The 14,121-nt window shown below is 33.5% G+C and overlaps 1 long non-coding RNA gene across 1 annotated transcript; it reads left to right on the top strand.

Annotated features, from left to right (window-relative positions):
* The first annotated feature begins 9,195 nt into the window (after positions 1–9,195).
* Positions 9,196–13,401, top strand: LOC143051123 (uncharacterized). Its single transcript, XR_012970607.1, has 3 exons — positions 9,196–9,665; positions 11,895–12,035; positions 13,012–13,401. It is a non-coding gene; the product is annotated as an uncharacterized LOC143051123 (long non-coding RNA).
* The last annotated feature ends 720 nt before the right edge of the window (positions 13,402–14,121 follow it).

A 14,121-nucleotide genomic window follows, 5' to 3' on the forward strand; every position in this document is an offset into this window, starting at 1 on the left:
TATAATTGATTACTAGTATAAAGGTTATTAGAATGTTTATATGCCACGCTAATGATGGTGGGAAGCGGACATTTTGTTTCCTGTGTGTGCACGTCTCGTTTCGCTGATAAAAGTTTTGGTTCGTGGCGGTTAACCGTGAAGTTGCATTGTGGTCACATGAACTTGAAATTTAAGACACATATTCATTTAAGAATTAATTGCTTCTTTTTGTAAATTTGTTGGGGTGTAAAAGCGTTGACCGAAGTACACTTTGTATGAAAAAAATATTTGAACTGAAGAACATGGTGAAATTTCACATTACCGCATAGAAAACTTAATACATGGTAACTGTTACAATAATAATCTTTATAAACGAGTGACTCTATTGTTTTCTATGATAGGATCACTTAACACGTTACTGTAAATTAATGACTCGGTTGTCGACACGAAACTTTAAATGGAAGGTTGAATTTTAAAATGGTTTTAACAGAAGGTAAATTTGAAATTCATATAAAATATTTCGATGTTATCATTTTAATGAAATGTAAATGCACTCATCCGACAAAAATATAAAGATGAATAGTAATTCTTATAATCAAAACATTCAACGGTAATATATGCCTAATGTTTGAAATACTTTGAACTGATTTTATGGAGTGAAACTGCATATTGTTAGATTTTGGTATACCTCACTGTGGTTCTTACTTCGTAACTCGTCACCGAGCCGTCACTCGAAGCTACAGTTGTGTAAATGGACTATGAATCGTTTACTCTGTTTGATTTTCTGTTTACTTACAAACAAATATGAAAGTTGGGCATTAACAATAAATTTAAATAAAAAAAAGTCCGTTTCGTAATCCGCCATTTTTAAAAATTATTAACATATTTTTTTTAAGAAAAGTACTAGTAAAATTGAGATAAGATAGGAAGCTATGTTCTAAAAGACAATGTGTAATCGTTCTTAAAGTAGTAACACAGTAGCTGAGGCTTATGAAACCATTCTTAATTTGATCTTTTGGTGTTTAGGATTTGCTTCTTATTGACATTCATGACTTTTCTTCTTTTTTCGTATTCATGTATAATTTTAGAAATTAAGTTTGAAGAACATGGTGAGAATTTGACAGTCGTTGGCAATGGCTTAGCAGTGACGTGGGCGCCAATTTATTCTGGTGGTTTGGCGTTTACAAACTTGCCTGTCAACCAGGGCGATAAGATCACTGTCCAATTATCTGGAAGTGGTGAGATACGATTTGGTGTAATCCAGATCGATCCGATTTTCTTTGGTAACCTCAGAAAACATGTGTATGGAGCTGATTTAATTTCACAAATAAGTAGCATAACACTCTCAAACGTTTCACCGATACTTGTAACGATCATGCGTGGTAAAAGACAAGATGGCGATACACTGACTTTACGCTCAGTTACTACAGGCAAGCGCATTGCAAACGTGAAAAGAAATAGAGGAGCTTGGATTGTCTTTGAAATAATTTATGGCACAGTGTCTGTAGAAATAGGTGAGAAATATTTTAATTGATAATATTTGTTGACACCTCAGTGAAGAAGAACTGGAATGATTTCCAAAGAGACAAACTATCGCCAGAGACCAAACGTAAATGATGCCATCAAGTACGGATACGGCCTTCGAGAATAAATGAGCACTATTAGTCAATATTTAGCCATAAGAAGCAAACATTTAACTTAAAAAACGGGGGGTTGTTGGGGGGGGGGGGGGGGGGGGTTTGTGTCCGAGTCAACTTTTATTTTAGTTTTTCGAAGCAATATATAAATCTTTTTTTAATCACCCCTTCCCCCAATGCACATGTTGAAGTTAAATTGTCTTTCCCTTATGCATTTGCAATGATTTAGCAGGTATGTTTTGAAACCGTTCAGCTGAATGTTGCACTGCATTATTGTCGAAGATCGCATTTCCAAAAAAAGATTATATCTTAGGGAAAAATTTATTGCCGTTTGCTTAACATTTCCGGCACATTTTTCATGGAATGTATAGTTTAGAAAGAGTCTGAAATACTATGTACATTTGTTGTAACAATAAAACTTTTGAATATAAATCAACAGTTTATTGCAATCTATATTTTTTTCCAGTAAAAATTGGTGGTTTGAAAGATTATAAGATTCATGAAAACATGGATGTTAACGTCATCTCAACAAACGGAAGTGACGCCATTACTAGTGAATTGGTTAAAATGCTGTTTTTCTCTCCTACAAAAATAAGCTTGGTCCATCCAAACCCATGGACATCATGTTCTATGAACAGACCAATTCATCGAGGAGAAATTATAACATTCAATTGCCAGCCTATTGCAAGAGGGCGTAGAAAACCCAAATTATTTTACTTAAAAATATTATTATTAGAATCGCAACCGGATTTAACTACATTTAATATTACGGAATATTCAGGTGTTTATCTCACAAAATTGTGGGAAAACGATGAATGTCAAGGCTATATACAGCTGTCGTTATCTTATAGTGGACACTTGATATTAATAAACAGTAAAGGTGATTGCTGCACGGCAAACATAAAGAAAAAGAACGTTTGCGTGGTTTTCACATTATTCAAAGTCAAAGTTCGATTTCTTACATGAACGTCGCTGGCAGAAGACAATGGTTAGAGCCAAACAATAAAATATGTTAAAAATGGCGCAATATATGGTTATAATATGCCTAATGCTATACAAATTAAAACTTGGATCGTTTGGATATAACTTGCAAATTCTCCACCATGCAACGTTAACTCTACAACAAAATTAATTATGTAATAGCTCTTAAATTGAGCCCTTTTACAATTTGAACCAATAGCAAAACGAATTGAAGTCAGAACACTGTAGTTCAGTGATTGTTGTTGGGTCGTATTTGGTTTTGTTAAAAGTCTTGTTATATATAAGGCCCTTGCTTTTCTTTATTGAATTGTTTCATATTTTCATGACGGGACCTTTTATAGCCGACCGTATGGGTCTGTTTCATTGAAGAAAGCCGTACGGTTGTCTTTCATTGCTTAAATCCACTTCATTTGAACTGTGGTGGATAATTGTCTCATTGGTAATCATACCACATCTCCTTATTTTTATGCCCCACCTAGGGGCATTATGTTTTCTGGTCTGTGCGTCCGTCCGTCCGTTCGTTCGTCCGTCCGTCCGTTCGTCCGTCCGTCTGTCCGTTCGTTTGTCCGTCCGTCTGTCCCGCTTCAGGTTAAAGTTTTTGGTCAAGGTAGTTTTTGATGAAGTTTAAGTCCAATCGACTTCAAACTTAGTACACATGTCCCCTATGATAAGATCTTTCTAATTTTAATGCCAAATTAGAGTTTTTACCCCAATTTCACGGTCCACTGAACATGGAAAATGATAGTGCGAGTGGGGCATTCGTGTACTGAGGACACATTCTTGTTGTATGAGAATTAATTGCAAAAGCTAGCACTAGAATACAGAAAGACTGCATGGTCAACATTTTTAGCTATGTTACAGAAATATTAAAGATAAGGAGAAATGTCTGATTATTTCACAAAATTTATTTTAAAATCTTGCTGGCAAAGAAAATCAAATATATTTACAAGAGAAAACAGTAATAGATTTCCCCAGATCATTTGATATGTATAATTTCGAATAGTTTTTGTTGAACGCAATGCATCGTGGGAAGTTTAGTTCGTCGCTCTCTGTCAACATTTCTTTATGAAACTTCCCTTTCGGTAGCAGGCGATGAAGGTTATGCGACTTCATTCCGAGCAGATATATATTATCCTGCACGTCAGTCGTCATGTTAACTGGCCATCGGAAATCCTCGGAATTATACGTAAACAAGACTTTTCCATCTAGGAGTCTGACACATCGGAACATCCCGTCTTCACCCTCACAGCAGTATATTGTCCCGTTTATACCAGAAGAGAGGCTGTGTACTATTCCCTTTCCGAATTCCAATTGTTTGATACGACCCCCTTCTTTATTGATAATTACAACCTCGCCCCATCGACCCAATGCAATATTATCTTCTACCAAAGTTATTCCATAACACTTAGGAACTTTTATTGGTGGGTCGACATTCATGGAGTCCGCATCTACATGCTGAATACAACTTCTTTCCGGGATAGAAACCCATGCTTCGTCCGAATCCGGTAGGACGGTTATATCCCATGGTTTACCTGCTAGTGCTAGTTCGGAGAGATACTGTATTTTACTAGAATAAATCATCAACTTGGCACTAAGCTTATTACAGAGAATTAAACGGTCATTTCGTGTAACTCCAATCCCGGTAATCTCAATCTCAGCATTGTTTTCACTCACCATAAATGTTTTATCTAACTTAAATCTCGTAGGCACGTAATTTTGACGGCGCTTGCTAACAGTGTCGGCTGTAAAACCGGTTTCGTTTATATAAAAACCTTCCTCATTTATAGAATCAACAGTTATTGTTCCAAGTGAGTTAATTTCAGATATCAAATTTGATTTTTGAAAAGAGACTTCCGTTTGCGCACGTGATTTCAAAGCTACTTTGAGATCCTCTAGATTTTGCGCTATATTTTTCGAGTTAGATTTTAGAACAACGAATAAATCGCTATCTGTTCCATTCTTTTCAAGATATTCGTACTGATTGCACATTTCGTTAATATGCTCTGCTTGTTGGTCAATTATATTAACCTCATTCTCAGCTTCCGATATTATCTTTGAAAACACCGAGTCAACTTCCGCCATCAATTCTATTTCAATACTATCAATGCGTTTGAGAACGTTTGATTTGAATTTTCGAATTCGTTTCTTTATTTTAGCCTTGTTGTCATTGAGATCTTCTTTGTTTTGGTGGATTTTCTCTGTTAGTTGGAATACCGTTTTCTTCATGATGGCAATTGTCTTTACAAAATCATTAAACTCTGCGGATTTTTTCACGCCTTTTGAAGCCACATCGATCGGGTTTACTTTAACACAACTTCTATGTCCGTCTTCTATACATGACTTGCAGCAAAGACAAGTATGTGCGGTACAGTAATATTCCATTTTAGAACCCGGATGTTCTATGCAGAATTTACTCCTCAAAAACGCATGTGCGCCAGTTCCACCAAGATCAGTGATGCGGTGAGTGAGAAGAGGTTTAAACGTATCATGGACCTGGAAGCAATCGGAACACAACGTTTCTTCACAGTCATGGCAGTGTTTTACAGCAACGGATGAGCTACCACTTCTTGAACATGGCTTGCAGAACTTTTCAGACTGTGTCATTTTAATCTGAAATATACATTCAAATACCATTATCGTTTAAACTATAAACTTATTTGTATAAAAGATTATAAGATTTCATTTTTTTTAATAATAATTGATAAACACCAATCACACGGTCTATTAAAGCCGTGTTTTTTTTTCTATTCAATGAAAACGCAACATCCACAACTACATCTTCTTTCCATAATAACATTACGACAATGCGCGTTGATTGACGTAAACACAACAACTGATACCGATCAATCAATTAAAAAGCCAATCAATCAATCAATCAAAATTAATTAATTAATTATCGATATGAATTAAAACTGATATACGCGAGATGAAACTTAATAATTGTTTTCAGACTGCAAGCGAATGTCAAAACCTACTGATGTACATTTTTGGGTTACAATGTTCGTCGATTTAGAACTTGATTTGGCCTCAAACTGTTTAGATTCGAGCGCCACTGATGAGTCTACTGAAGACGCATGTATGACTGATGTACAATTTTTTTAAACTGGTATCTTTGAAGACTTTTTATAGCAGGAAAACATATAATTGACATTCTTAACATGTAAATAAACAGACTCTTCAAAGATCTTTAAACGGAGTTGCATAAATCACTGTCCTTAGGTCTTCTTGTGGCTAGTCTTATCATTTGCAGGCATACAATGTCTTCTTATTTTAATGTGCCTTTAGAAAATGACCATGATAACCTACAGTTGTACTCAATCTTAAAATGCATATTTAATTATTTGTAAAAGATTAAAATTATTAATTTTACCTTTTGACGTAATTAAACCAAGTATTTATTATAATTCACATATAGCTTCGTACAATATCCAGATGTGTATAATACTGAATGGCAACCTTAGCAACCTATATAAGAGAACAACGTATTTGTATACCTAAATAAAAATGTTCACACAAATCAGATGTTAGTTAAACAATACCAAAAATAGGTATTTACAATCAGTCGAACAATGCCATACAGCTGTGATACAATCAGTAAAACAATACCACGATGTGATAATGATTCTACATATGACCCATGATATTTAAGATCTAAATTAAACAATGAAACGTAAACAAAACATGTTAATAAAAAAATTATTTAAAATAGTTCAACGATTAACTCAGGGTGTTTAAAAATTTATTCTGCGTTTAAATATACCATTGAAGTTTTGTGATCTGCTTAACTATCGATGTATCCAGTTTGCTCTCTAAGACTGTCGCCTTTACTATATTTATAAAAAAAAGAAGATGTGGTATGATTGCCAATTAGACAACTGTCCATAAGAGACCAAAATGACATAGACATGAACAACTATAGGTCACCGTACGGCCTTCAACAATGAGCAAAGCCCATACCGCATAGTCAGCTATTAAAGGCCCCGATATGACAATGTAAAACAATTCAAACGAGAAAACTAACGGCCTTATTTATATAAAAAAAAATGTGTTTGTTGTCCGGATGAAGTGTGTATTAAAAATAACAATATTCATTATTTCCATGTACTAGACTTATATAGATTGGTAATCCCGAATTTTGACTTGGGTATACAAATAAAATGAGCATACCTGTTCTGACAATACAACTCAAAACTTGGGCATCTGTTTGTCTGTGAGGGTGTGCAACATCGAGGTGGAATCGGGACAGAAAATACATGCGTCGTTGAGGGCGCTTGAATATTGCGATTCCTGTATTTTAAAGAACCATTTCAACAATTCCTTGAAGGGTATGTAAGTAGCCGGTTGCAAACTAAAAAGTGTTGCTCCTATCTAACCATTCCCCATTTTTCTGAGGAATTATAAATGCCTCGTCCGTAATTCCCGTCGACCTACCCCGTAACAAACTTCAATCGTATGAATTGTTAATTTATTATCTTCCTAAATGTACATGAAGTATTTTCCACTGGACGTTCAACAAGCAATAATCAATCAATCACACATTGCATGCGAAAAGTCGAAACTGTTTGCTTAAAATATATGAATATTTGACTTCTATCGCCTTTTTTACTTTCTTACCAAACCCAAATATACTTTTTTTAATTTTTACAAAAGAAATTTGAATAACAAACTGTTCGAAAACAATTGCCTCTTAAAATATCTTTTGTAATATTTTTTTAATTACTATATTTTTTGAATTACCATGATATTACACCTTTTGGCAAAGCATGAAGAATACAGTTAATTTATATATAAGTCTCATACACGCTGAATATAAAATGCAATTAATACAATTATATTTGACATAAATTGCTTGATAAAAGCGAGATAACTCAAAAAGTCTCGAGTCGCGAAGATACCGTGGTGAAACAGTTCATTACAATCAGAAGAAGTAATTCGTCATGAAAAGGTTGTGTTTTACTAACCATAGCACACCGTCTTGAAAACATTCTTTCAATTTCTCTATTCCTCGTTTATTTTAGCAATTATTCTGCATAGGCGGATCCAGGGAGGGGGTGGGGGTGGGGTTGGGATCTGTTCGCGGACCCCCTTAAGAAAAGTTCTGGATCCACCACTGTTCTGTATTCTTTATATTATAGCACTCCATCATTTTCTATATATTCTTTATTTTTTTTTATTTTCTTACTTTGTTTGCCCGTTAGTTACTTTATAAAAAAAAAGATGTGGTATGATTGCCAATGAGACAACTGTCCACAAGAGACCAACATGACACAGAAATACAGTATAAGAAATAGATCATTAATCAAGATAATAGAATAAGTAGACAGCTCTCTCACAAGCAAAAAAAAAAACTATCTGTAAAAATATAAGGACGTACACTACAGGCACGGGGTTTAATTTCAATTTTTGGGCAAATGTTATCTAGTCTTGACTCAACCGTGTATTATTTTCAATACATTTAATGGAAATAAAACGAAAATCGGAAGGAACATCAAATCAATTGGAAATCGTTTTGCTCCCTAGATTTATTATTGTAATACCCCCCCCCCCCCTGTCGCATTCTATCAATGTATGGTTGTGAGGTATGCATAATAAATACGAAGCCAAATTTTGCTTAACAGTTTTACCTAGTATGAGAAGGACTGACTGGAGTTAATAGAAAGGAGAACAAAGTAAAAATCAAAATAATGTATACAAAAAAATGAGCACTTTAAATATAAATATAAAAAAGAAGATATGGTATGATTGCCGATGAAACAACTCTCTACCATAGACCGAAATGACACAGAAATTAACAACTATAGGTCATCGTACGGCCCTCAACAATGAACAAAGCTCATACCGTATAGTCAGCTATAAAAGGCCCCGAAACGACAATGTAAAACAATTTAAACGAGAAAACTAATAAAGTATAGGGAAAAATTGGAAATATGTATACAGAATATAACTTATTAGAATACATTAAAGAATAAGATAATGCAATATGCACAACAAAAATGAAAGATGTACAGATAAAAGAATTAATCTTGTTACAGAAAATTGCATTTTTTTCCCTATAAGGTATTTTTTAAGAATAACCACTACATGTATATTGTATATCCATAACTCGTACTAAACGGGGGGAAATTAGCAAGGCTTCTATTCACTTTTTTCATTTGAAAGTTTTACCTGTACCAAGTCATGGTAAGAAATCCCCAATTATTGATCCCATATGGATTAAATGTAAAGTACATATGAATATTGTTTATTTTACAAGAAAAAAAAGGGGGGGGGGCATTTGATTATAATAGTGTCGGGATTTGTCAGTTATTCGAAATAAATAAATCTGGAACCAATAAGGGCGAAACTAATTTTTATGTAAACGCACTATAAAATTAGCAACAAATTGAAGGCAAACATTTCGTCTGCCTGGCATACATTATATAATCTAAAACAATTAGTATTCTGAATAAACCAAAGTTTCTACACACCCCTAAGAAGCAAATGGTAGCTTCTAAACCTTGAACTGTTGTACATTTTGTAACGTGTAATTACTATTTTTAGCATGTGTATGTTATTGCCATAGATATACACATGATTAGTAAAAATGATAAGCACTGTACGTTGTAGCGCACCATTAACATATTATCTGATTCAATTAAGCACTTCTTAGGAACGGATTGTCAAATACTAAGATATGCATTTACTATGCAGTACACACAATTAATAGATTGAAAGAAAATGTAATCAAAAGTTGAATCAAAATAAGTTTACAAGTGCTGTGTTATAAATTTTAATCAGTATACATCATTTGTTATTCTCGGATTATATACTCACAGACAATGGAGAAACTTTGCCCGGTTGCGTTCGGAGTAATTGCTCTGTTGTTTGTAGTAGCTGGAGCATTTTCACCGGGATGGATGGTGATGGATTCATCGAGTTTCACCGACATGAGTGATCACGACACTTCAGATGCAGTCACTTTACATATGGGATTTTTTTACCTTCTTATCATTGGAAAGGATTTCTCAATGTCTTTGGGATACGGCTCTATCTCTGATGACGGCGGGATATCTTATATGGATAGGCTAGGTATGTTGGGGTACTTTGTCAGGGAAGTATTTTTCATGGATTTGTTATGTAGTTAAGATACTTTCCTTGGTAAGTTAGTTATATTAAGGTACTTATCTGTCGGTGAGGCATATTTCCTTGGTAAGTTATCTGATCTGTAGTAGGGATATCTTTCCTGAGTAAGTTTTACATGACATGGTTACTCTACACCTGCTACAATTTTCTGCTACCTTAAAATTGCTGCATTTTTTGTTTATCCCAAATCGATTTTACATGTATCCCTATTGGTCAATAAATTTTCACAAAATTAAGTTAGGAGGGGGTGATGGGGTCAGTGAAAAAACTATGTGAATTATATATTTTTTTTATCCTACATTGATCATGTTGATCTTTTGATGTCGTCCCTTCTATATTGTGGTTATTCAAACGTATTTGAACTCTTAGCATTCTTTTCAAAACATATAAAGCATTCAATGGTTGCTTTATTAAGTTTACTCGCACTGAAAACGCTTGCAAAAAAATTAAGTTTTGAAGAGACGAAAAGATCTCAAGGGCTATTTAAGGAAGTTCGCTACTCAGTTTCAATAAATTGCTTTTCATAAAACTAGTATATATTGATAGGGGATTAATTAAGGAATAAAAAAAATCAAAAAAATATATAGAGGTCAATGTGCTTGTTTTCGAGACATTATACATATGACAAACCAAAATAAGCCATTGCAATTTTGGCGGGAAAATGTTTTCTTTTCATTTTTCATTGCTTTATCATTGACAAGTTAAAGTTCTCAAAAACTATTTAAAATAAATAAGATTTTATAAGACTTTTACAAATGACTTAGAATTACACATGTAAAAGATTTGTTAAAAGAAACATGAGGGTCAATGGGCAAAATCTTAGGCATTCAAATGGATAAAACCAGAGGATTCCGAAAATCTGACAAAAAAATTCAAAACGTGGCAAGCGAACATCTTATTTTCCAATGTTATTCCCTTTTACTCTCAGTTTGTACATATTTTCTTTTCTAATCTCTTAATATTTCAGCTTTTTGTTTATCTTTTCCCTAATTATTTCCCATGTATAATATATTCTAGAAACTCCATTCATACACTCGTTGATCGGAGGAGAAGGATTGAGTTGTATATTTATAATAAATACAGTTGTCACTAGAGAAAAACTAATTGTTGTTTCCTGTCAGTCCAGTGTCAAGTATTGCACGCATTTTACGATTATTTTTTTTTATCAAAACACATCTCTCTTTTCCAAAAATAAACCCAGTTTTTGTTGTTTTAAATTCACTAGATATCTGATATACATGTAGTTTTGCTCTGTTTTCATTATTAAGTATAGCGTATTTTTCTAATTCAATTACAAACTAAAATAATACAGATTATGTCTCTTTATTTATTTTCCCTAAAATAAGTATATACGGACAGCATATATAATCTACCAGTGGCAAGTATTTTACTTCTTCAAAAAAAATCTTTTTTGTATGTTATCATCTATGGTTTCTAGTCGTCATCCTCTGAAAATTTAAGACTGCCCTTCCACGAAATATTTTTTTTTTTTTTTTTAATGTTTTTAAACTTTCGAAAATTCCATCTGGCAACCGATGTAGAAAAGTACATCAAATGGTGCTTAATAGCTTGTAGTTACATTTTCTTTTCAAATACAACTGGCTAATAGGACCTAAATGGTGCTATTTGGATAAATTTATCGGTTATCAAGAGCTTAATTGGCAGCACGTCATCCCAACAATGGCTTCCATTTTCACGATTGTAAAAATTGACTGGCGTAATGGGGAGATAATTTTGACTAAGTAGAATCCTGGCTGTAATTGAATGTTATGAAACTAATACACAATGCTTATAACAACAATCATGACAATACTTAGAACAAGTAGGAATTTGGTAAGCTTAACTTTTCACCGTTCTTGAGTGATGTCCCTTTATAGCGTTATATGCAAGCGATGTATAATTTGTGTCCGTGGGCGGATTTAGGGGGACATGGGTCCCGCCCCCCTTTTTTCTGGGAAAAAAATTGGTTGATTATATAGGGAATCAATGGAGCATGATTGGAGCGGTTCCTCCCTTAGGCAGGCAGTGGGCCCCCACTTATAAAAATTGCTGGATCCGCCACTGGTGTCCTACGGCTATGTACACATTCTTTTCTTTTTTCAGATTGAGATTTATTAGAATAATCACAATCGAAAGCGGAAGTATAGGAATATAATGTTTTTTTCCCTCTTTCAGGCTGGAATTTATTAGAATATCAGATCGAGATCATCATTGGAGTTGTGCTATGTATACTATCGCTGATATTTACGTTAGTCTACAACAGAGACAGAGCGCCATCTATGTTACTGGTGCCAATTATTACAAGCGCGATTGCAGGTATGATCTTTTTTGGTGTTTTCATTGTTTAATATAAAATTGAGAATGGAAATGCGGCCGGAATGTGTCAAAGAGACAACAACCCGACCATATATAGAATAAACATTCTTTTTACTTACATCAATGCACTTTTATTTGCAAAAAGTTGTTTTAAATGTGTCGGAATTAGTTATTTTATTTTAGATAACAAACATATAGGTATAAAGATTATATATTTTTTCGTGCTTAATTTTTTTTTTATGTTTTAAATTTTTTAATCCATTATTCTCTTTTTTTACCTGTTATTTTCGTAGCATGGAAGTTAACATTTAATTTAGGACAGCGTATGCCATAATGGCTTAAACAATGAGCAAAGCCCATACCTCATAGTCTGCTATATATAAAGACTCCAAAATGACAATGATCGTACCTCGAGTTCAACCCCTATGGATTTTACTAAACCTCTATGGATCCGTAGGGGGTCAGTTGCAATTAAACCATATAACTTATTATGTGTAACAATTCAAACGAGAAAACTAACAGCCTGATTAATGTACAAAATGTATTAATTCCGTTATAAAATGAATTTTCGTAATCATTTTGCATGACAAAATGATACTGGTTTATAAATTAATTGTAATCAATGAACAAAATATTTCAAACAAAAATATAAAGGACCCTTACCAACTTTGAAATATTGAAAGTTGACATAGGCATCATATATATTATATATATAAATCGTCGTTTTATTGGGAACGTGTAATGCTGAATAGCACCAATCGTATCGTGCGTATTAATATACGTCTGTGTAATTTTATTCAAAACATCATATATCGTAAACAAGACTGAAACTTTATGACACATTGCTCGACCCCCCCCCCCCCCCCCCCCCTTTGATGAAAAAGGTCTGGATATGGGGTCTTTCATTTCTGTATTCTTTACTGCTTTAGCCATTTTTCTCTATTCTTGTAAATTTGTCAGAATATCTTTGTTTTAGGAGGAGCAACCGGGGTGGCAGTTTGGCGGTGGCTTACTGGAGTAATTGTTGTGGCAACAAAGACGAACATAAACATGGAAGTTCCTTATTCCATTATATTAAGTGGACTCGGTGGAATATTTTGTTTCATTTTAATGATTTTATTAATCGTCATGTACAGGCAGCACACTCGATAACGTCAGAACAGGAACCAATGACTTAAGAAAGGGACTTTTTTCTGATGTCGCAATGGCAGCACATCTGCCAGAACAATTGAATTCACAGCAATTAACACAGCAACAGACGAATATTGGTTTTTAATGAAGGTCATCTAAAGCATAAACTTTTGATATGTTATTTTCTCATGCAAGCTGTACCAAATCATCTTTCGTTGTGTTGGCGTACTAATGCACCGTTTGAAAATCAAATAGATTCTGGGTAATGTTTTCAAAATTAAACACCAAAACGTCGTAAATCGTCAGTTAGAAAAAAAAAATATCTTTATTGCAAAATTACACCTATAAGGGTCAAGCAATACAAACAAACAATTATACATTTAAAATACAATGCAATACAATGAAATACAATACAATATAATAGAACATATTTTAAGAGTTCAAATTATAAATTGATGTATAAAACACAATCATGAGCTTGTCTGACGTGGGTCTGACCCCCTCAGTTCTAAAGACTGCTTAATGAAGACTCCAATATGACAAACAAGTTCAGGGATGATACATTAATTATACTAAAAAATCGTGTTTAGAAAATATACACTGTCATGTATTTCATGTTTAGTTCTGTATATGTTTAGGATTTTGTTTAATATCTTAACACATGTTTCAGTAATCACATCAAATATAAACATGTCTTCAATTTCAACAAATGTTATTTTTAGAGCTTGAATAAGAATTCAACATTTATGAAAATTGAGCTAAACACGATATTAAACACATTTCAAACTTAACATGTTTAGAACTGATACATGTTTAGATCAAAACGTGTTTAAAATTGCTCAACAGATGTGTATATAATAGTGTGAAGGAGCTAAACACCATGTTTAGTGTAAATGTATAGTGCTCTACAGTAATTATCTATTAAAAGAACTTAATTTTTGTAAATGTTTTATTA

Source organism: Mytilus galloprovincialis, chromosome 11 (genome assembly GCF_965363235.1).
Source record: "Mytilus galloprovincialis chromosome 11, xbMytGall1.hap1.1, whole genome shotgun sequence".
Lineage (NCBI taxonomy): Eukaryota > Metazoa > Mollusca > Bivalvia > Mytilida > Mytilidae > Mytilus > Mytilus galloprovincialis.